The sequence below is a fragment of the Drosophila navojoa genome, chromosome 2 (assembly GCF_054131105.1).
Source record: "Drosophila navojoa isolate 15081-1374.11 chromosome 2, UAZ_NAV_1.0, whole genome shotgun sequence".
Taxonomy (NCBI): Eukaryota; Metazoa; Arthropoda; class Insecta; order Diptera; family Drosophilidae; genus Drosophila; species Drosophila navojoa.
In genome coordinates, this window is record NC_142890.1 from 5,737,655 (window position 1) to 5,762,542 (window position 24,888).

A 24,888-nucleotide genomic window follows, 5' to 3' on the forward strand; every position below is an offset into this window, starting at 1 on the left:
ATGCACACACGTATGTATAAATACATACATACATTTGTGTATAACAGTAACTAAGGCGCGGTCAGGGTAGACTGCACAAGCTAACAGCAGCAGCAGCAGCAGCAACGACGCTGTGTGTGTGAGATCAGCGGCGAATTGAAAGCGTTCGAGCAGCCGCAGCGGCAGCAGCTTCCTTTATATGCACCCGCCTCCATATACTTATACATGTATGTATGTACATACGTACACACATGTGCATGTGAATGCCTGTATATACATATATGGATGCCTCATGCTCTTCAGCTTCTACGCTCTTGCATGCGGTTTATTGCATAACATCCTTGAACTTGAACCGAGCTTTGGGTCGCTTTTCGCACTGGCTGTGCTCTAACTGACTCAGCGAGGCATACACACACGCACACAAATGCACATCCAATTTCGCCGTAAATGAAATTATTTAAGATTCGCCGCAAAAGCAATCGGCTACACGAAGCTTACCGAGACGACAGCAGCAAGCAACGAACGTCGCGTCGTCGAAGGCCTGTTTAGCTGGCAATTTCTGCTGCGCTTGGCATTGAAAGCGTGACAGGCAAGCAGCGAACAACGTACCATTCCCACACAGTCTCACATAGTAATCACTGCACACTGGCAACAGGAGTCAAATACTATATAAAAAAATAATATATATAAAAAATTGATTTAGATTCTAAATAAATATTTATAATTAGACACACAAATGACATCAATTGAAATTGTCAAAATGAAAAAAAAAAACATAAATAAATAAATAAAAGGAGAAATAAAATAACAATAATACAAAAAAAAAAAAAAAAAAAAAAAAAAAAAAAAAAAAAAAAACAAGAACTATTAAATAGCAATATAAATAAAAACAATAATAGATTAATTGTGCTAAAAAAAATTGAGAAGTGCGCAAAAGAAAAGAACAAATAAAAAAAAATTCAATTAAATTATATATACATATATATATATATATATATATATATGTAAGTGCAATAAAATGTCTATATAAATTTTTTACTTGAATCTCCTGCGAATATTACGTGTCAAACATGTGATTCCGTTCTGCTTTACTATACAAACAAAATTTTAATTAAGCATGAAAATAAAATGTCAGTGAAAATAAAATGAAAAAAAAAGAATAAAGATTGCATCATCTAAGGAGGTGTCAGCCAACTGTAAAGAAGGAAAAGGAAGTAAATTCACGCCATTGCTGGTGTTTCTAAAGAAGGTATTTATTTTTATTACAACTTCAACTATTTCCAGATATTTAAAATATATATATTTATCTTGATTAATCATATATCAATAATCTATCAAAGCGCAACAGGCGAATAAATTTATCTACTGACAGATTTAGTAAATATTTTTAAGAAGCTTTCAGGAAACGGCTTGCTTAAAAATATTTGCTAATTTCCCATTAGAGACGTGCATATACAAAACAAAAAGTGTCCCGATGTTGGTTATTTATTTTTACTTATTTAGTTTTATTTATTCACCATTATTCTTATTTTAATTTATTTGTTTATTTATTTATTTTCTTATAATTTTTTTTTTTTTTTTTTTTTTTCAAAATACAAAATATCAAATGTGTAATGTTCCCATACCTAATTTCTGCATATTTTACACATATGCATGCACATCTACTAAAGAACAATAAATTTACTAGTTTTGATCTGAAAAAGCCCATTGTACTTTAAATTCGCTGCAATTCTTGCGCTCAGTGTATGGAAAAGTTCTTGGTGGGTGTGTGTGTGTGTGTGTGTGTTCATATATGTATTCGCGTGTATATTTCTTTTCTGGAACGAAAGCGAATTGAAACAAGGCATGTTACATGTCCCATGCATACTCACATGTATGTATGCATGTACATATGTACATATGTATATACATATACTCACTATTTAAGTAGTACTTGATCCTTTAGTAGTGCGTTTAGGCTTCGTGCAATATACATAAATCGTGTGCTGCAACAGCAAACGAATCGCTCGCAAAAATTAAAACTGAAGCTCAGTTCGTGCACACCATCATAGATAAATGTGTTATTGCCGAAAAATAAAAACAAAAAACATACATACATATGTATGTATTTATGTATTTTTGGTTGCGGAGCGCAAAAAGCACAACTAAAGCAAAGAACACCGACACAAACACAGCAGCGCGCACAAGCACACGGATAAAAATACATAAACACACACGCACACATTCGCGCGGACAAAAATGAGCAAAGAATGCTAAAGAACTTTCAAACATTGCGCAGGGGACAAGTAGAATACATGAATGAAAGAATGGCAATGGCAGAGAACACAGCACATAAAAGCAGAGAGAGAGAGAGTGAGAGAGGAAGATAGAGAGAATGAGTGAGAGCGTGAAAGAGAGAACGAAATGTGGCTGAAGGCCACGACGTGTTGTGTGGAAATGTTGGCAGCAACGGCAGCATCGGTGTGTGGGGCAGTAGGGCAACCATGATGGTGTGGAGGAACACAGGAACAGGAAGAAACGTCAAAAACTTAACGAAACTTAGCTGCAAGTGTGAGTGAACGTGAGACGGAGAGCGAATTAGAAGCGACATACACACACACACTCGAAAGCATCGCGGCTTCCAGCGGCCTGCGCCTAACGGCGACGACATTGAGCGACGGCACCTTTAACTGATCGCAGTACAGCGCAGTTCCTGTTTGAGTGTCCGCGTGTCCGTTGCGTAGTTCGGGTGCGGAATGCGGAAATAAAAGCCAGTTAAAATTCGGTATAAATACATTGTATGTATATGTTGTATGTGTGTTTCGTATGCATATTGCGTCGTGCTTGTGGTCCTGCCACGCAAAATGCCGCAAGCAACCCTCGTTTAAGCCGTTAGCGACAAAAGCCCACTAACAAAAACAAAAAAAAAAAACACAAAATCTGAGCTGAGAGATGTGAAGAATGTGGCAATGAGTGTGAGTAAACTGAATTGCGTCGTAGTTACGCTTTTTTCTTTCTATTCATACATTTTGTTTTTGTTTTCGCTGCGATAACTGTTCTGGCTAGTGTTATTGTTGTTGTGCGAGAGAGACAATTGTTAAAAGAAAAGCTTGCAAACATTTAATACTGCACTCTTTCACACATATTTACATATTTGTACCTACATATGTATGTATGTACATACATTCATATGAATATACACATACACAAACGTTTAAATATGTACATACGTGCGCACCGGCACTCTCGCAATAAAAGTTTTTTTGTTTCTTTCTAATTCTGTGTTTTGCCGCCGCATTTGCTGAAATATAAAAATATATTTTTATAACATAAACAAAAAAGACAAAACGAAGCATAGAAAATTAAATTGAAAGCAAAATTCGCAACAACGAAATAGTGGAGAAAAACAACTTAGCACTGTGTGTATTGTATGTATGTATATGTATATGTGTGTATGTACATACATACGCAGAATAAAGCGTAAAAAGAAAATAATCAACAAAAGGTTAGAAAAAGAAAACAAATCCAGTAACGTGTGTGTGTGTGTGTGTGTGTGTATGTGGCCTATTGGATTGCAAACTTTAATATAAATTCGCTTTTGATATGAAATGGCTTGCACAGTTTCCAAAAGAAGATACGATTAAAGCAAACGGCAGGACTACTTGTAAGACCAGTACGCAGTTCATATTTACAGTGCAAAGAGTCAAGCAAACATTTTAATAATAAATTTAAAAAGTAAATGATGAGTTTTATACATTTTGTTTTTGTAAGTTTTTAAATTTTTAAATCAGAGAAAGTATTTTATTTTGTAATGCTCATATTATTATTATTGTTTTTAAATGACAACTAATAGTGTTTTAAAGGTTCAATTGTGGCTAATATATATTGGCAATGTTGGTGAATGTTTTTGTAAAGGCTGTTTATGTTCAGTGTTTCTTCCTGTAGATCATAATCAGAACTGTTATCGGAATAAGTGAATCAGCATCGGTTTGATATACTATTTTTCAACATTGAAAAACTCATCCAACCCAATTTGTTAGGTTACATTGAAATTGTGAAATTCAGAAAATTAGTTTTTTAAAACTATTTATTATCTATCTCTGCCATATTCTCCTATATACACACCTGTTCTCCTCTCACTATAAAAAGTTTTCGCTGTATTGTGCAATAAGTAATTTATAAGCTCGAATGCATCTCGTTTATATACATATATACAATATGAGAACTGTAACACATACATATTTAGATGCCTTATTTCGGACGGCTATTTGATTTCCAGTTCTAGAAAGTGGCATCACGTGACTTAACCTCAAAGCGTAGCCGCCTTTTAATTGGCCAAGTGTGTTTTTTTTTTAGCTGTTGTCTAACATTCGCGCTTATTATACCCTGAACCCATTGAAAATGGGAAATCAGGGTATAATGGTTTTGTTAAAATGTATGTAACAGGCAGAAGGAGGCGTGGCAGACCCCACAAAGTATATATATTCTTGATCAGGGCGACGAGCTGAGTCGATTTAGCCCTGTCCGTCTGTCTGTCCGTCCGTCCGTCCGTCCGTCCGTCTGTCCGTATGTTTGAACGCGTCGATTTCAGAAGATACAAGAGCTAGAGACTTCAACTTTTTTTTAAAATGTCCGTATATATCACGCGGATATCGAGTTTATCACTAAAAAACGATAACTCATTCCGATACTTTTTTATCGATAAAAAACCTTATCGAAGATCAGTTTAAAAATTATATCTCCTACATCTTTCAAGCTACAGACTCCAAATTTAAAATGTATATTAAGACGCATGTCATACAATTTCGGTTTTTGTTAAAATTTACCCCCCACCCCCAAATCCACCCCCTCACCCTAATCTTTGTAAAAGTCGTATATCAAATACTAGAGACTTGTGCTTCGGTATACACATACATTTAAACAATATGAATACGTTCTGAAAGTTTCATTACGATCGTACGTCTAGAAATTAAATTATTCAACAAATAAGTTCTCCTAATATTGCCAACACTGCAGCGCAACCCAAGCGCAATCGCCTGTATATGTGAGTGTGTGTGTGTGCGTGTATTTGTTTGCATGAGTGCGTGTGTGGGTGCTAATTATTATTGAAATATCAGTTGCTTGTAGGGTTCAGGGGATCTCGTAGTCGAGCAGTCTCGACTAGAGCTTTCTTACTTGTTATATAAATGCGAGTTGTTGATTACTAAACAATTCTGTGAAATTGTAAACCACACTACATATACATGCATATATCGTATATACATGCATACATCTGTATACATATAGATATACAATGTATATGTGCGATATATGAATAATACAATGGCAAACAATGTGCTTGATGCAATCGCTAACTGCCCACTCATCTACAGATACTTCCCTTTAAATATGAATATATGTATTTACATATGCATATATATACATACATATATGTAAATATGTGTACATACATATGTATGTACGTATGTAGGTATTTCTATCTCGTAGGTTTGCAATCAAGAACTGACCCATGTATCCCGCCTGTTGTTTTCTTCCTCCAGCTCTCGCATTGACAAACCGCAAACCTAACAAAGTACATAGTACTTTGTGTCTCTCTCTGTGCGTGTGTGTGTGTTCATGCATGTGTATGTAACTGTGTATTCATATCTCAACTTCCAGTCAAGTTGTGCTTGCGTGCTTTGTTTTGGTCTTGTTTGTGCAAGCTGTGAGATTTGAAAAACTTTACGTAACAATTCAGCATGCGAATATTGAGAACAACAGGAGGTGGAAGAGAGGCACCGATAGAGAGGATCGAGAGGGAGAGAGTGAGTGTGTGAGGGCAAAGTCATCTTTACAGTCTTGCGATAATTGCGAAATAATGACGTCATACATGAGGGGAAGTAAAACTAGAAGGTACAAATATTTAAAATTATTGCAGCTAGTTTATATCGATAAAAAAAAAAAAACAATAAATAATGCGCTTACAGTAAAAACAGAATAATTCGTATGCCTTTAAACTTCTGTGAACCACTGTGCTATTGAATAAGTAAAGCCCCAATTTGGGTACATCCATTTATGCCTGGGACATTGAGTAAAAAGTACCCATACTTAGAAATACTTAGAAAGCAAATTTGCTTGAGATAATTCGCGCCAGTCTTAATTAACATCGAATTGTGATCAATAGCGCAGTTAACAAATTCTAGTGTACAAATTTTCAGCAAAACAAACATGCAAAATACCAAAGAAAGCTAAAAAACGCTAAACTCACACACACACTCACCAAAACAGATACAAAAGCATACACATACACTCAAACATAGGGCATATTAAAGCGCAAACACATGGCACGAGTGAAAAGGGAAAACCTAAATACTTGTGTACGATGGCGGCGTTGCTGCTGGCGTCAGCGTCGGCGTCGGCGTCGGCGTCGACGTCTTCTTCATTGCTGTGGTTGTTATTCAGCAGTGTGTCGAGGTGGTGGCGGTGGCGGGCTGTATGTGTTTCAAGTTCAAGGTTAAGATACTAGTTGTGCATGGAACCAGCGGGTGCGAGCGAATAGGCAATAGCTGCCACAGCTTTTGCTTGTGTGTGTGAGTGTGGAAATGTGTGATAAACCAGTTTGGCACGTTTCGCTGCGCAAGCGAGAGACGACGAGACAGCAGGTCTGAGCGAGAGGGCGCACGCCAAAGAGACACAGCGAGAGCGTCAAACAAAGAGGAAGAGGAAGCCAACGAAAAGCACAACCAAAAAGCAATTCGCCACAAACACAAAAATTAACGAAAGATAGCGAAAAAAAAAAACAGAGCAACAAATTTAAAATCAACGATACGCACGCTTGAATAACTACAGTTGTGCAGTTTCGTTTGTCTATCCGCGTGTGCTTTCGTTGACTCTCTATTATTTCTCTCTCTCTCTCTTTCTCTCTCCCACTCTCACATTGCTCAAAATAGTTATTAGCTTTAAATTTGCCAACCGCTTTGCTTTTGACTTATTTTTAACACTCATTCGCAATTCTATGTGCTTTATAGCACTTCCACTTCCATTTCCATTTGATTATCTATCTGACTCGCTCTCTCTTCAATTGAAATGCTGTTGTAGATTGTCTTTGCCGCCTTCACAATTGCAATCGCAATCGAAATCGCCTGCTTTCGCCGCGGCCCCTGCCCCTACGTACCATACACTGTTATGACAATAACAGAAATGAAAAAAAAAGAACTGTTAGCTCTTCATTTAATTAAACGCCTGGCGCCAAGTCGGCTTAATGGATTTTTAGCTTACGAAATTTGACACAAAAACAAAAGTAAAATCAATTTTATGCCCATTTCCTCCGCATTACAAAAAAAAGTGCACTGCTCAAAATTACCAAGGTTAATTTAATTTAATAAAAAAAAAATTGAATTTTATTTTTGAAATGCCAAGCATTTGAACTAAATTTGCATAGTTTCCAAGTTCGTTGCACCGCAGTAATTTTAATATTCACAAAGACCTTGGCCTGGCACTATAAAGTGCAATCCAAAAATGAAATATAGTCGAAATTTCTTATTTCCATAAATACATACATACATATGTATATACATATCAACCATTAATTGAATAGATTGCTATAAAATAAAAATGTTAATAATTACTAGGAATGCATTTTTATATGTATGTAATTAAAAAAATAATAATAAGGAAAGAATAATAATATATAAAAGAAATAATAATTAAATTGTATATTTGTATCTTTTTTAAGATGTGCAATGAAAATAAACATAAAATTCCAGCTACATATATTCGGCATATAAATTCAACCCTATAGTTTAAGATAGTTAATCATAAAAACTAAAATGAATACTGCAAGTTTTTACAATTCACGACAAGACAACTAAATTTACATGGGCAAATTTTGAAGAAAACTACAATTTAAGAAAATTTCATTCATAATTTATTAATATATTTGACTACACAGATAATATCATTTATCTATGTTTGTATATGTACATATGTATGTACATATACAATTTTGATTTCTATAGAATTTTAGATTTAGATTTCACTGTGAACAAGAATGTGCAATCCGTTGAGAGTGACCTTCATTTTGTATACTCTAATACATTCACATACCCTACAAACATATGTATATACATAAATGTATGTATGTACTCACACCTATACCTATATACCCTATATTCATATATTTGAATTACCATAGACGGTTGCCAAGTGTGAAATTTGCACGTGTGCCGCCACATAAATAAAATGCAAATATTTTTGGGTCTTCAAACGAAATAAACAAATTTTCAAATTTGACACAAACTGAATGCTGAATGCTCTAACAAATGTAGATGCACACATGCATACATATAGATGAGAGAGTGAATAAATCATACACATGTATGTACATATGTATGTATGTAAATGTGTAACATTTGTCATCGATAAATTGTGTTGTGACAAGTGCATATACTAAAGCAAAGTGCATTCTATAAGAGTATGTTGAAGAGTATGCAACTGATAGGCAAATTCAGATGCTCAATCACTCACATCCACTCCCATCACCAAATTTTTGATTATTGATTTTTTATTCTTTTGCCTACCTCCTGCAATTTTCGTTAAGTTAATATTTACCTATGGAATTTCAAACAAAATCTCATTTTGTATATTTATTTTTAGTGTGCCAGCGTCAGCATGGAAATTTAATTAGCGACAGCCGAGTGAACCAGCTACAAACACACACACACACACACACACACACACTACATAGAGAGACGCCTACACATAATGGAGGACAAAAAGGGCCTGCGAAGTAAAAGTAAACACAAATAATACCAAAAAAAAGAGGGAAAAAATTAAGAAAAATAAATCATGCGAGCAGAAGAAGAAGAGCTACAAAATGTGTTCAGCTTTCGCATGACGCCAGCAAACAGCAGCGACTGCGACAGCGACCGAGGCAGAGCCAGCAAATGGTAAACAGCAACAGCAGCAGCAATAAAGGAACAATGAAAATGCAGCAGCAGAGAGTCATCGCCTAGCCTCCCTAGCCCACTGTTGCTGCTGCAACTGACGTTGGCGCGCTGTGTGTGCGAGCGAGCGGACAAACAAAAATGGCGCATGACATGCGCACTAGGCAAGCGGCTAACTTGAACTTGAAAATGTTTTTATTGTTGCGCTTGTCGTCATCGAAGGCTGTGTGTGTGTGTTCCATTTAATGTGACGCGACTGCGACGCCAGCAGAGTACAGAGAGCAGAGCTAAGCCGGCAAACTAACAGAAAAAGAGTGGAAAGCAACGAAGAGAGACTGGGATAGAGCGACAACGAGCGAGAGAGCCAGAGAGTAAGAGAGCGACGGCGAGGGCGTAAGCAAGAGTGAGCACGCTGCTAGGCTAAGCTTGCTAGCAGCAGGTATGTATTTATGTATGGATGTGTGTGTGTGTATGTATGAATATATGTGTGCACCATGTGAGAGGTAAATATGTCAATGTAAAAAGAAAAACAAAAACAAACGAGCAAGTGAGAGAATGCGAAAGCTTTTTTTATAGCTTTTGCGTGGGTGACTTAAAGCAGCGCAGTTGCGTCGCTGCCGACGTCTGCCAACTGTTTGCTTTTGTTGTATGCCCCACAGCCAGCTGCCCGAGACTTTCTCTTTCGCTGCGTCCATGTGTGTGCATGTGTATATGCGTGTGTGGGCGTGTGAGTGAATAATGCTGTTGCATATTTACTGGGATACAATGACGCGCACCTGTGCGAGCACAGCTGCAGCCAACAGGATGCTGTTGCGGCTGCGGTGCCTAGTTGCCAGCCCGTCGCACAGTTGTTCAGTTCTTCAGTTGTTCAGTGTCGAACGCACTCCCGTCGAGGTCAGGCAGCTACGAAACGAAGCACCGTTGCCATACAAGCATACATAGATATATATAAATAACTATTTATATAGATATATTAGTATGTCTGTGTGGACTTGCTATATGAGTGCGTTAATTGTGTGACGCGTTGCTGGAAGGAAAAGAAGCAGACAAAAAAAAAAAAAAAAATTGTAAAACAAAAATAACATATTCAGGTGGGGAAAAATTGATTAGCAGCTAAAAATACAAATGTGTGTGTGCGTGTGTCAGCGTGTTTGTGTGGGTGTGAAGTTTTCTGTACTGTGTCATGTGCTTTTCCTTCATAATTTTTAATGTTTTCCTAGCATATGGACAGCAAATTTTGAATAATGTATGCAGTGCACACACACAGACACACACACAAAAGTAGAGAGGGAGACACACACACACGCACACTGAGTCTTAGCTCATGCTGCGCCTTGGCATATGCAACGCATTTTTGTCTTGTTTTTATTACGCTTTGACCTTTTCACATGCACACGCACACACACACACATATTAAAGCACACACACGCCCTTAGCACAAGATGCGATGCGTAAGCAAAAGCAGCTTTTCTATTATTTACTTATGTTCAACATACATACACAGTTAACCACATATATATGAATGCATACATTGATATTTTGTGTATGTATGTAATTCATGTGTGTTTGCTTAATAATCGATGCGTCTCAGGAGGGGCAGCTGGCAAAAAAAAAAATCTTTAAAGGCAAAACAATAAAAGGAATTATGTTTATATGTTGAAATACTACTGTATTTAAACCGGATGGACACCTGAGGCGCATTTGTGCTTTAATGTGATGTGGCTAGAATAAAATAATATGAGAAATCAAGTTACAAAAAAATAATTATATACAAAAAATGAATATAATTTTTATTTAGATAAAAAATTATTTATTTACAAAAGAATTTTATACATTTTTTATCAAAATAAAAAAAAAAATTCTTTCAAAAATTTACAAAACATCTAGGAGTAAAACAAGAGTGTAAAATAGTAAATAGAATAGATAAAATTTAGAAGATGTTCATCTAGAGGAAGATATTGAGATTAATGTATTAGTGCATTATAAATTAACTTATTTTAAAACTATCAAATTCTGTTCAAAATTAAATTCAAGGTCCAATCATAAAAACATATACAATTATTTGAATTGATTTAGTGTAAAGTGAATAGTGAAATTCAAATTGGTGTGAAACAGTGGGTGAAAAATGCAGTGCAAAATAAGTGAAAAAGTATGTAGTATAAATAACAATAACAAAAACTACAACTACAACTATAACAACAACAAAGCAGTGACTGCAACTGAATTGAACAATGGCATCTGGTTTGTGTCTTCACTAAGCTTTTTCAGTTGAAAAGCTTTCTCTGTGCAATTGCCGCTGGGATACACCCTGTGCTCGCTTTGAATATGGTGCAAGTGAACACAGCTGGTGGTATCCAGAGGCCGTTGACAGCCAATGCAACAGCAGCAGCAACAACAACAACGACGACGGCAACGCCAGAAGCAACAACAACAACAGACACAGGGTGAGTAACGCTTCTAGTTGATCGAAGGTCTTGGATTTTCTTTGCAAGTCTCCAAAGTTTTATCATTGTTTTTGGTTTAAAGTGATTTATTTCCTAATTATCTTTTAATTTAACTTTGTTTCCAATTCATTTGACCATACTAAATATTTCTTAGCCATAAGCTTTCTTTAATGAATTTTCATTTGTCTACCCCACGGAAAAAAACCAAATGAAGAACGAAAAATTATGTAAAGAAAATTCAATCGAATGTTGCCCAAATTCAAACATTGCGAAAATTTGTGCAAAATAATTTTAAGAAATTGATTAAGAAATAATTGAATTAAAACAAAAATTGCATATTATATTATATTATTCAGCATTTACTTCTTGTTCGTACACATCTTGATCTTCGACAAACAAATTTTAATTTTCAGTTCTCAATTTCTCGATTGTAGCAAACCAAAACGAAACATCAAATGCGCATTTCTTTTCACTATTTCGCACTCATCAAGCCTCTCAGCTGGGGGCGTGGCACAGAGAAGTGCGCTTGAATGCGCCGAAAGCAAAAGAAACGCTCTGAAAAATTTTCGATTAAAATGTAATTATGCCAGTCAAAGAGTTTTCAGTATTAATGCGAGTGAAATTGTGATACCCTGTATCAATTATGAATGACAGAATGGTGGGGTATAATGGACTAACAGGTGATGATTGGAATACGGTGGGAAATCTAGTAGGCAAATCGATAAATATAAGTGAGAAGTTACAGCTGTCTTTATAAACATGCCCAATGTAAATTATTAATTATATATTAATAAGTGAATGAATGAATAACTTATTCATTTAAGGCAAATCGATAGAAGTTAGGCTTGGGATTTCAATGCCATTTATTGTAAATATTAAATAACTTTATATAAGGCAAAACGATAAATATCTGAGATTCGAAAAACTAAAAGTAACAATAGGGAAAATAGATACACCCAAGACAATTAATCATAACTACTGAAGTAGTCCAATAATAGTAAATCTGATACATCGATTACTATCGATATATATTTTGCTTTTTGCTATAACTTGAGAATTAAAAGAGTTATATGAATCTAATTTTATAGGTAGACCTTGAAATATAAATGTCAGTATGACAACAATTTTTTCGTCGATATCAGGCTGAAGGGGTATACACAACAGGTTACATACCCTTCACCTCACAATTTTATTTAATTGATATACAATTGAGTGCCTAGATAAATTCAGCTAAAGGGCATCTATTGCCTGATCAAACTGTTGCTCGGCAATGCTTAACTTATTCCTTGAAGTTGGCCAAAACAATTAAAAGAGATTTTTGTTCATGCTGCAATTCGAATTGCTTTAAAAGAAAATCTCGCGTGCAATGCAAAAATTTTCTATTTTCGTTTCGCTTTGGCTGCTGTTTGCTGTTTGTGCCGCTTTTCGACTTTTTGGCTCATTGACAGCACGGTCAAAGAGAGGGCCAAGACACAGAGTGGGAGAAGAGGGACTTTAAGGGGCGCAGCGGTGCCTCAGAGGTGGTGTTGCTGCAAAGTGTGGCAAAATCGTTTGACATTATTTCGACATTTATTCGCATTTAGCTGCATTTTTGTCACTTTTGCATTTCAAATGACCCTCAATTATCCTTTGTTGACTGACTTTGTAGATTGCCGTCGCTCTGCCGCTGACCCAGAGGTCAAGGAAAGTGAAATTGATTTTAGCTGCATATGTTACCCCTTAGCAAATACATACATATATTTCGAGCATTTCGTTTGGCTTATGTAAGCAGAAAAAAGACTCACAATGCATCACCTGATTGCATTTGCTATGTATGTATATATATCTATTTTATATAATTGATATATCTCTTATGCGCTGCTAATTCATCAAAGTTCGAGCCATTAAGTGAGCTCATCGGGGGCTATGATTTTTTTAAGTGATGAAATCAACTGCGACTTGATATATTGCAATGTTTTGTTTATATAAAAGAGGGAAAAAATGTGGAATATCTAAGTGTGCTTATAGATATACATGGTTATATATTTATAGTGCATTTAGTATATAGTGTATATAGCATGTAGTTGAAATTGTTTTGAAACCAGGTTGCAATTTATTTAGAAAATCAAGCTTACGAAATAGTCTTTAAAAATGTCTCATAATTGAGCGTTGACTTAATCGATTCCTCTCTGTATGTCATTCGTAAACTTTTTGCTAGTCAAGTTATAAGAATGTGGGAAAATGAATGAATTTAGAGAAATACTTCATAATTTCTCCGTTTCCTTTTCTGGTAACAAATAGACTCTCATTCATGTATGATTTTAAAGCACAAATAACGTTGCTCTCTACTCAAAGGCTGATAAGTCTTATATGGCTTAGCTAGAATTCTATCGAAATTCTAGGCAGTGGATAAGATAGGTATTATAAACAATAGATAATCTATATAAAGTTCAAAGATTATATATTTATTTTTTTAATTGAGAGCCACACAGTATATACGAAATGTTGTTTTATTTTATACTAAGTAGAGATCTGTTTTATATATTTAATACATGTATGTGTATGTACGTATATCTGTCTATATATTTTGTTAAAAGTAACTCTAAATAATTACACGAAATGGTTTTAGTCATGCACGACGAGATTTACTGCGATTGTAGCAGCAAGCCCCAGAGCATATATAGTATATACTGTGGTATAATGTATGTAGAAATATATAACGCTTAATTTTCAATTTAAGTTGACCTTAGAACAAAATTTGATCGATAATTTCGCATAATTGCGGAATGTGCGCGTGCACAGGGTGATTCGTTTAACAAGTGTGACACATGGTAAGCCGTCTTCACGCATACACACACACACACATACACACTGGTAAATCACCTTGAACATTAACGCCCAATGCAAAATGCAACTGACATGAGACATTTTTGGTGTGTGAGCGAGATAACAGTATGCATACCTATCTACTATGTAGAGGGCGTAAAGACAGCGACGTCGGCGTCAATTCAAACGTGAGAGACAGCTTGTTGTATACACACATACACACTACCATACAAATAGTTTTGTGTGGCATGAGCAGTTGCCCGTACCTACTACATTTGCGTCATGCGAACAAAGTTGTTAAAAAAAGCAAACTTAAAAGTAAAGCAGCAAAAACAACAACAACGGCAAATTCAAATGCAGGCGGCGACAGAGCTGCAAAGCGAAGCAAAAGCTCTACTGTGCTGTTTCCTGCTATTATAAGTGTGTGCGTGTGTAAAAAGCTCTCTGACGCTCGGCTGCTCTCTTCATTTAGCGCTGCTCAGTTAGCTTTTGTTCGCGAGCGCTGAGCAGCTGACAGTTGCGCTTCAGCATTAGAGCAGCGTAGTTTGTAGTTTACTTTGCGCCGAACGAAATGAAAAGTTTTTGCGGGACTGTGCTCAAGTGTGTTTATGTGTGTGCTGTGTGCGCTGTTGTTTAGTGTGTGTGTGTGTTGGATGTTGGGGTGTTGTGCCACCTTGTTGCAGTTGCTGCCGTTGCAGCGAGAAAGAGCGAGCGAGCGTGGCTCGTACAGAAATAAATGCCACAGCGTTTAGTATATTTCACCTTTGCGCGTCTTTGTGGATGCCCGCGCGCCAACTCACTCCACTCGCACATGCAAACACATGCAAACACAAGCACACACTCACACACTCACATTCATATACTTGTGTATGAGTGCTTGGCTACATTTGCTGCAAGTTTCATTCACGCCGCGTGGCCATCGAAATTTTTGTCGTCGCGTCGCGGTACACAAAGAAATTGGCCTAAAATTGTAACAGTTTCTTTTGCGACAACAGCAACAACAAGAGCACGACGAAGAAGAACAACAAAACGGCATTGCAGTCGCGCTGTCGCTGTCGCTACCGCAGCTGCAGTCAGCGCCGGCAGCGCTGCCCGTTCTGGCTGCCAGCTGCCGTATGCTTTCAGCTGCAACGGCCAACGTCGGCAGTCGTCAGTTTTAATTTCCACATCGAGTTAACAACATCACGAGGCGGCGGCAGCAGTAGCCGCAACGGCAGCAGCAGCAGCAGCTGTGCTTTTTGGACTTGGATTAGGCGACCAGCAGCAGCAGCAGCAGCAGCAATAGCAACAGCAACAGCAGCAATCGCAGCAGCAGCAGCCGCCGCTCTAGTTGCAACGTATTGTTATTCTGTTATAACCAAAAACAGCTGTTTTACCTAACATGTGTGCCTGTCTATGTCTATGTATATCTGTATGAGTGTGTCGGTTTGTGTTCCTGCATTGCATAAACTGTTTTTCTATTTTATTACCTTCCTTTTTGCACACGTAACGCGTGTCAGCATGCATCTGCCTGTAAAATTCATTTTCATTTTAGATTTCGCGTTTCTATTTGCATTTCGCTTGCATTATGCAACAATGAAAACGAAACAAAGCAAATGCCATGTGAAACAGTTGCAATTGCACAGCAATTGTTGTGCCGTTAGATTCAAGCTTTAAGTTTGCATCTCTGTGTGTGTGTGTGTGTGCGCGTGCTTTGACGTGGAGTGTGGGTTGAAAACAATCATCCACGGCTGAGCCACGGCTCATCCACGTCAGTTCCCTCTCTCCCACGCACGCACGTCAACAGCCAGCCCATGCCTACGCTCGCCCCGCACTCCTCTCTCCCACTCTTTCGTTTAGTTTTGCTTGGGCCGAGTCTTTCGTTGAGTTTAAAATTAGATTTGCCTGCATTTGGCTTGTTGTTGGTGCACTCGTGCTTGCCTTTGCTTTATGTAATGCAAATGGCTTTCTCTCAACGAATCCTTTTCCATTATAATGTAATTCGCCGCAACGAAATCCCAATTAAAGCGTCGCTTTAATCAGCGGCCTACTTGAAACGAATTTCGTGCACTGGCAATTAAACAAGACGCGCATATATATGGGCAATCAGACACTGACACATACGGCGTATACGCGATTTCACTGTGTAGCACAGTCATCGTCACACACGCACACACTCGCAGAGCATAACGTAACCACTTGACCTTGCACACATGCAGCTTGTATTACACACACAGCTGCAGCGCATTTTATTGGCTTATATAGCTATCTATCTATCTATATATACAATGTCTCACTTGTATTGCAGAATTTTGCAATATATATATTATCTGTGTGTAAAAATAACAAACGGACACGGGCATGTGCTGCCCATTCACACAGCTGTCAGTGTGTTGGTGTGTGGGGGTGTGTTTGCGTTTGTGTGGGAATCACAAGGCTCGTTATGAGGTCGATTTTGTCGTTGTGTGTGTGAAAAGATGACTGCAAAATGCATTTGACACAGAAACATAGAACAACAGCCGTTACAGAAAAGCCTCTAATTTAGACTTTTGCTACGAAAAAAAGAGATTGGAGCTTTAATTAATTGCTGTTTAAAGCCCGTTTAAAGCTGCGCACAAGGCGAAATACTATAAAAATGATTCACAGCCTTGTGAGGGCCAAACCCCAACAAAAAGAAATCAAGTTGAAATTACGAGATCATGTTTTTTTTTTTTTTAGTACAAACCGATTATTCGCTCAATTAGCGCAAAACATGGCTAATTCTTTACAGCGATATATATAAACTGTATATATCTGTATAAAATTTGTTGCACTTGCAAAAGCTCTTTTTGAAACCAGTTTTTGAAAATTGCTAAAGCAATTAAACATGCACAATTTTGCTGTTTTCATTTCAAATTAAACAAATTACTCGAGTGCAAAATACACAAGTTTCAACTGAAATTCCAAGTACAGCGAAATTCCCATGTTTTTGTAATTATAATAAAATAAACAAGCAATTTGAGTGGAATCCTAAAAAATTGTTATTCAAATTTGGAGTGATTTGAATCAAATATATAATATATAAAGCTAATTAATGTATATAGTATATCTAATATCTATATATAACTGAGACAGTTTTTGGTATGAATGAATTTCGTTGCAAATGCTTAAATGTTCAATTAAAATAACGGATTTTTAAGATTCTTCTCACAAATACCTCAAACTCTTGTCTAGGAACTAGGCATAGACAATATTTACCGTTTTACAACATTATTTAGCTGTATTTTCTCGCTTACAAAATGTTTCGTGTTTATTTATTCAGCTAATGTGCTTTGGAATTTGTACCTCAACTAGCTGAATGAATACGCAAGTTTGCTTCCCTCTCTGTCTCTCTCTCGCTCCTCTGGCTCTATCTCATATCAGCGCGTCAGACGCGTCAACAACCCAAACAGACGAAATTTGTGCTGCGGCCATTTTTCTATCTTGCTATCGCGCTATAGGTCTGACTATCTACATATTTGTCTGTCTGACTGTCTGGAGACAAGCGTTACGTATTTGCAAAAAAACACGATGAAGAAGAAGAAGAAGCAGAGTAAAAAGTACGTCGAATGACATCATCAAGCGTCTGCGATGTGTCGTCTGATATCATTAACCCGTTGAGCTATTGCAGTAAAAGATACTTTTATAAGAGATACTTTGAAAATACTTTCGTCAGAGTTTTTTTATAAAAGATACTTTTGCCAAAGATCTAGCATTTGACACACATTTTCCGGCCGTTTATCATTATTTCACTCGCTGTTGTGCAGATCACGTGGAAGAAGCTGTCTTCTAAATATAGATATTTATATATCAATTCCTGTTGACTAACAGAAATAATTTAACTCAGCTGTCTTAAAACATAGCTATAATTTTCTGTGACGGAAAAAGTGCAAAGTGCCTTCAAAACTAAAGTGTTTTATGTATGTGTTATCTCTTAGATCGGTGAAAACAAGAATATGTTTACGTCAAAGAATTCTTTCAATTTTATGCAAATAAAACTTTGCTTTAGAGAAAACTTTTGCTTAAATGGGCATCATATCTCTACATCTAGTTTATTGAAATATACGAAAGCTAAAATAGTTTCGGTATTCATTTGAATTACTTAAACCATTTTATGGAGTGTTGAGTCAGAGATGTGAAAACCCCAGATAAGCGATTCGCGATCAACGATCCAAGAGCCCCGCCGGCAAGCACTTCAAAACAAGTTTCGCAGCGCTGTTTCTATATTATAGAGACTTGTATATCATATATGCATATGATATTGTGTAAATGTCTAGCAAATATTCTCCATTTACCGCCTAAGGCATTCGATTTACGGCCAATTCTTGGCCGTAGTCAACAAAGTATGCTGATAAGCAGTCTGGTTTAGCTAGAGCAGCCTCAGTTCCATATGTGTTTGGCATGAATCACGTGTTTCCAGATAAGCAAAACAAAATGCTTTCAAATCAGTGTACATAGTCGAGCAACTACATACATAGACGTAGTGCTGCCCACATCTGCTATATAGTATACTCATATACATACATACATATATATATATATATATATATATATATATATATATATGTATATCGCTAACATTTTGTGTATATTTCATGCTCTGCTGGCCGGGGAGCGACCTTCAGAGCAGCCGACAAGGTCGCCTTACCCAGTTTTTCAGGCCATATTGGCCTACAGCATTCACAGTGCACAGTTATCATCTGAAGCTTGAAAATTGGGTCAGTGTTACGACCCAGTTTTGGTCTATTCCGCCCCCATTTCAGCCGAACCTTTTTGGGTCTCATGCGTTACGAAAGATTGCAAAGGATTCAATTTTCTCGGCTGTGTGTTATTGATTGGCAGCTACATAACCTGGCGGAACGGATGCACACAGCATGCTGCGCTATGTATATATATCTTTATATACTGAGTGCATGTGTGTGTGTGTCTGTGTGTGCTGGCATATATATCGGGTATCTACTGCTGCTGCAGTTTGTGCCGCAAGGCTGCGCACGCTGCGAGCTTAGCCAAGAAGCCAAAAATAAAATTTCTCTTTGGCAAAACGCCAAAATGCACTCAGCATTGCACATTGGCAACTGGCAAAAGACATAAAGGGCGGAACTGGGCAAAGGGGCGGCACGAATTACCGCTGCAGCTGGCCCCCGCACCTCTTACTCCTAACATTTCTCAATATGTGTGTTTGTATTTACAGTGAAAAACTGTGCTAATGAACAGCTGTTGTTGGTTTAGCTAACTCTTGCACTATTTGCATTGGCAAATATAAATATTATTCGTTTTAGCCAGCTTTGACTGTATCTGCTTGGCATATAGAGATTTCTTGAAAGCAAAATCTTGCTCACTAAAAATACGTTCAAAATGCAATATGCAAATTGACAATGAGAATGCGAATGAAATGCCAGCAAGAGCTGCATAAATCTATAACCTAACTCAAACACAGATACAAATACACACACACACACAGAGGCATTCTTCAAGGCAGCAGCAGTTGCATATCCTCCCGCACCGCCTCGATTGCACCGCCTCTAGCATTGGCAAAATCAATGCGCACTTTTGTGTCATTTTGCTTTTCACTTATTACATCACACCGAGAACGAGAGAGAGAAAGACACACACACACAGAGACAGAGAGAGAGAGAGGTTGAAGGAAAGCACTATAAATTGAGGCCCAGCAATTTGGGTCAGCTGCACTGCTGTTACCCAACCGACCTGCCAAGAATCGTATCTATAGCATATTGCATATACTATATATAGTATATAAACTACACACATATATACATCTATATATATTGTCTACTTCTGTGCCTCGTGCCAACTTGGCTGCAACTTTAACTAGTTCAAATTTGGTGCCCTTACTTTGGCCAGTCTTAAAAGACAGTCGCTAGCTTGCTTACTTTTTGTCTGTTTGCACAACAAACGAAATGGATATTATAACTGTGTCATATGTCTTACCTGTATGGGTGTATAAGTGTGTCGTTTGTCTGTCTGTCAGGGTGTTCTTGTTAGTTCCATAATAAATGCAAAGCTAGAATTTTAGATTACTCAAGTGAAACAAAGCGCTCTTTGTTGGTCAAAAACCAGAAAATGTTGCCCACTTACATTCTGGGAAGCTATTATTAGGGTATGACCCATGGCCTACAAAACCTGTGTCTAAGTGCTCTGGCTGGGCCTTGATTTATCAATAATTCAAATACATTCCATTTCGAAATCCTCTAGCACTTAACTAACTCACTTTTAGTTTCGAATGCAAATGTCTTTTCAATGGAATGAATTCTATTTGTCTTACGAATTTGACTTTCTTACTTATTCTTAAACGATTTACCAGAAATTAAATAAATCATTTAGCTGTTGTTTCTTACGTATTTCAAAGTTTTACTTAGGATAATCTTCCAATATATTTTCGGTATAATTTTCCTAAATGATTTAGAGCTCTTAATATTCCATTTTCTTTCCCAGATATTTTCTCAAATGTAATGTGTTTGTTGATTGCAATTGAATCAGTGAAAATGCCACGTGGTATTGGGAAATATATAAAGATACTTTAAAATAATCATACATCATTTATATATAAGAATTAATCAATTAGAAATGTTCGTTAATCTTCACGCTTTCACGCTCTACTCTGCGCTCTTTTTTGCGCTCTCTTTCCATATTGGGTCTCCATATCTATGGGTTTCTTTATAGATGTGTATATAAATATATTTCTAGCCCCTATACCACAATCTCTTGTATTTTTTGTTCAACATTAATGCTATGTTACGTTACGTTACGATTCGCTTCGTTCTCGCCTGGCCGCACAACACCAAAAATGTTCGAGCCTATCACGCATTTGCCGCATGACTCAGTTCGTTGTTTGTTGCTTTCGAATTGGCTGGGCATTTAAAATTAGCCAAAAAATGCCCCAAGCTAACGCAGACAAATAGATAATTTCCCACTTTTTAACAACAAAATTGAAGAAGAAATTCAAAGTATTTAAATAAAGACGTCACAGTCTAAAAGTTGCTGAATTTGTGTAAAAATGATTAATAATTTATAAGTCTTATGTCTTATAGAGTTGATAATGCAATACACCTCAGCTACACAGCATATATCTAAAATTCCTAGAGTCCACTTCCACAATGCCAAGTATTAAACACATTCTAAGAGTCGGATACTCCCGGCAATATATGTATACTCAAAATTTCAAGTATTTTCAACAGTTATTTTTCATTCATGTAGACATAAAGACAACTGAGACTCTCAGCAACACATAGCTAATATACTAAGCTAATATACTCTCTACTCACACACTGAACGAGTATTACATGCGGTTAAAAATCCGCTTGCGATTCGTGTCTAAAGAAAATTGAACACGCGTTTTTTTGTTGCCAGCCGCATTTCAAAATCGAATCGCCCAGCGAAAAGCTCTGTTTGCACATGACTTAGCGGCCACAGTAGCCACACGCTAAAGTGCACTGCAAATATTAAGCGGACTTAACATATTTTCTTTTTGGCTTAAGCAGTAAATAATGTTCAATTTGTTGGCACTTAAAATAACATGAAATTGTTGTGGGCCATAACGAGCGTTCACTGTACGATTGGGCGACTGCTATTTGGCCTGAAAAAAAAGCGACAATAACAAAAACAAAATAAAAATTAATTTAAGTAGCTTTATGGAGCTACTTTTTGGCCTTTACTTGCAACTCTTTTAGGCCAACTTCCGCTGACAGCAAAAATGAAAAAAAAAAAACTAAGCTGGCAACACTTGGAGCGCTCGAACTCTTTTTTATGACACATTGGCAGGGCAGGTTTTCTGTGTCGGCATTTATGACCCAGATAAAAGCTAAGCGTGTTGGTCAACAACTACGACAACTATGCACACACACACACACACACACATACACAAACACTGAGAATTGTTAATGAAAAGCGCTCAGCATTTGCCTAATGAAATTATGACCAAGTTACTAAGTGTTTGCTTAAGCAAGGGCTAAGGGCGAGGGACGGGAGAGGGCGAATATTGGGGCGCTATCGTAGCTAATTTGAAAGATTTTCTGGCTGACTATGAAAGAAGCATAGGCTAGCATATGATTTGATCACAATTTTATATATTGCACCTGAAGAAACAGTCCAGCTAATTGGGCTGCAATTATTATATTTTTTAATCTGAATTAACTGAAACATTTCAAAATATAATTTGAGTTATTTACTCAATTAATGCAGAAAACAAAAACAATTATCCTAAATTCCAAATTTTTTGAATATACCAAAAACAAGTTTCGTAGCAATTAGCTTTGTGTATGCCTAACACAATTTCTTGAATGTCATTGACCCACTGTTCTACAGCCACTCAAAACCGCTAGCATGTGACTATTTTTGAGCCCATTTAACACTTGTCGACCCACTGTGCCTAGACGCTACCCTTTTCAATTGTATTCAGAGCATATTTAGTAGTCGCAACAACTCGTTTGTCTAGCCGCAAATGCAAGAGGCATGCGCGAGTGGCAGCTAACCCAATTAATACACATCATAAATTTATAATTTCCATTTTGCTTCTCTTTTTCCATATTGTTTTTCTGCTCAAGTTGTTGTTGTTTTTTTTTTTTTTAATTTTATTGTAACGCTTTTTAAGCGCGTCACACACACACACGCACACTGACACAAATAAGCCTTAATTTATTTAATTGCTCGGGTTGTGTTAATGTGTTTTACTGTACTCTAGTTGCTGTTGCCCTCGCACTTGTGCATTTATTACTGTATTTTTCTTCACTCCTCTCTTATCCTCTCTGTCTCTCCTTCTGACTCTCTTTTTTCGTTAGAAATTAGAGCGCACACGCGATTTAAATTCAGTTATAAACGTATATATATATCATATATATATACATATATTTATATATCTATTATTTTGTTGCTACACTTGGAAAAACGGTTTGTTAATTGTGCGGCGCATGCGTCGTATACGCAATTAATTGTTGGCTTTTGTTTGAGTTTGTTTTCTCTGTTTGTTTGCCATGCACCAATTTTTTCTTTTTGGTGCTCTGCAGCGTGTTGGCGGTTGGAATTGTTTCGCTACAGTGAAAACTCTAGGCGTGAATACCGATACTAAAATGTCTAAAATGCATTTTGGGTTTGACTCTGACTTTTGATTTGAAGCAAAGAAATAGCTTAAAGCATAAAACTTCTCTTCTTTGAAAGTGCTTGAAAAATCTAGAATTGTATTACTCCATCCATATAGGTTAATCCTTCTCTCGCCTTTCATATAAATTTTAAATGAAATTCACGTACTCCAGCTTCAGCTCGCTCTAATGAGCTTTCACTGTAGCTCTGTTAGCCGCGCCTAGTCAGTGAAGCAAAGCTCCTTCCCCCCCACCGCCTCTAATTCCAATTGCAAACGGGAAAAATCACACAAAAAGCAGCTGCTGCACCCACTGTGCCACGCACCAATTCATCTGTTCCACAAACAACAAAAATTGGCTTAGACTACGAATTAAATTGGCTTTAAGCATAAACAATTTATACAAACTTTTCAACAATTGACGCACGTACACACATACATACATACACATATCATATATGTGTGTGCGTGTTTGTGTATTTGGGCCCAAAATCAAATTCAACTTTGGAATGCACAGAAATTCTGCGCAATCAGCATTTGGAGCGCTCTTATCTTATCACTAGCTGCCCCGACGCGACGTAGCGCCATGTTTGATTCCAAATTGTTTGTTTGATTTCGATTTCCGTAATTTGCCTTTCTTTTGAGCTGTTATTCAAGTTTTTATAGAAAACTATTGACATGATTGACTCTATATATATGTAGATTCCGGAGCCTTAACGGTTGGACAAAGAGAACGAGAGAGAGAGAGAGTTTAGCAAATACAGCTGTTCGTCTTTTTATAAGGTTCTGTTCTTTACTTTTACTGTACTTGGTGATAAGAATGTTATGTAAAAAATATCAAAACTTCACTGTGGCTATATCTTTTATCTCCAACTATTCTAATAGCTAGTGTCTGTAAAAGAATCGGAATTGAATGTTTTTTTTTTCCATTAAATAACAACTTTAAGTGTGTTAACACTATATCAAGACATAGTTCAGACGATCTTCAATCAGCTTTACTTATATAAAACAATATTTGGCTATTAGGCGTTTTTAAACAAAAACAAACTAAAGTTAATTTCGAAAATTCTTAGAAATTCATTTTGTATATCTATATTTATATAGATAAGAAGCAGCATTCAAATGATTTAGATTGATTCCCAAAAATTTGAACAAGGTGTTCTCTACATTGGCTTTCAATAATTATTTTTACAGGGTATGTGGTACAGCTCTAAAGCACATACTATATATACACATTAGTCAGACATACACAGTCACCCCCATTATTTTGACCCATTTTTTAAAGCGTAAATCGGCCGATCATTGCATTGCGCCCATCGCGTATAGCAATAAAACTGCTAATCACATTTGTTTAGTTGGAAATCTACAACTGATAAAGTTTGAGTTTTTTTATTTTCTTTATTTTGTCATGCTCCCCACAATCTGCCACCCACTCTACCTTTCTCTGTCCCGCTCTCTCTTGCACGTTGTTTTTAGTTGTTTTTCTGTTTTTCTGTTGCTTTTGCGTTCTCGTTGCTCTGTTTCGCTGTATATTTTGTGTGTTTTGGTTTCAACACGACACGAATAACAATTAGAAGAGGAATAATAACAATTCTCGAGTTGACTGGTTGCTCTGATGCCGCTGCGTCTGCCACGCCCACGCCCACGCCCACACTGACACGCTGCCGCC

At 36.9% G+C, this 24,888-nt stretch overlaps 2 long non-coding RNA genes across 2 annotated transcripts; both read left to right on the forward strand.

Annotated features, from left to right (window-relative positions):
- The first annotated feature begins 1,242 nt into the window (after positions 1–1,242).
- On the forward strand, positions 1,243–9,228 carry LOC108659003 (uncharacterized). Its single transcript, XR_001926091.3, has 2 exons — positions 1,243–2,933; positions 8,593–9,228. It is a non-coding gene; the product is annotated as an uncharacterized LOC108659003 (long non-coding RNA).
- An 8,028-nt stretch (positions 9,229–17,256) lies between these two features.
- LOC149092079 (uncharacterized) lies at positions 17,257–22,915 on the forward strand. The gene is made up of 3 exons (XR_016197555.1): positions 17,257–20,095; positions 20,132–22,470; positions 22,519–22,915. It is a non-coding gene; the product is annotated as an uncharacterized LOC149092079 (long non-coding RNA).
- Positions 22,916–24,888: the final 1,973 nt, after the last annotated feature.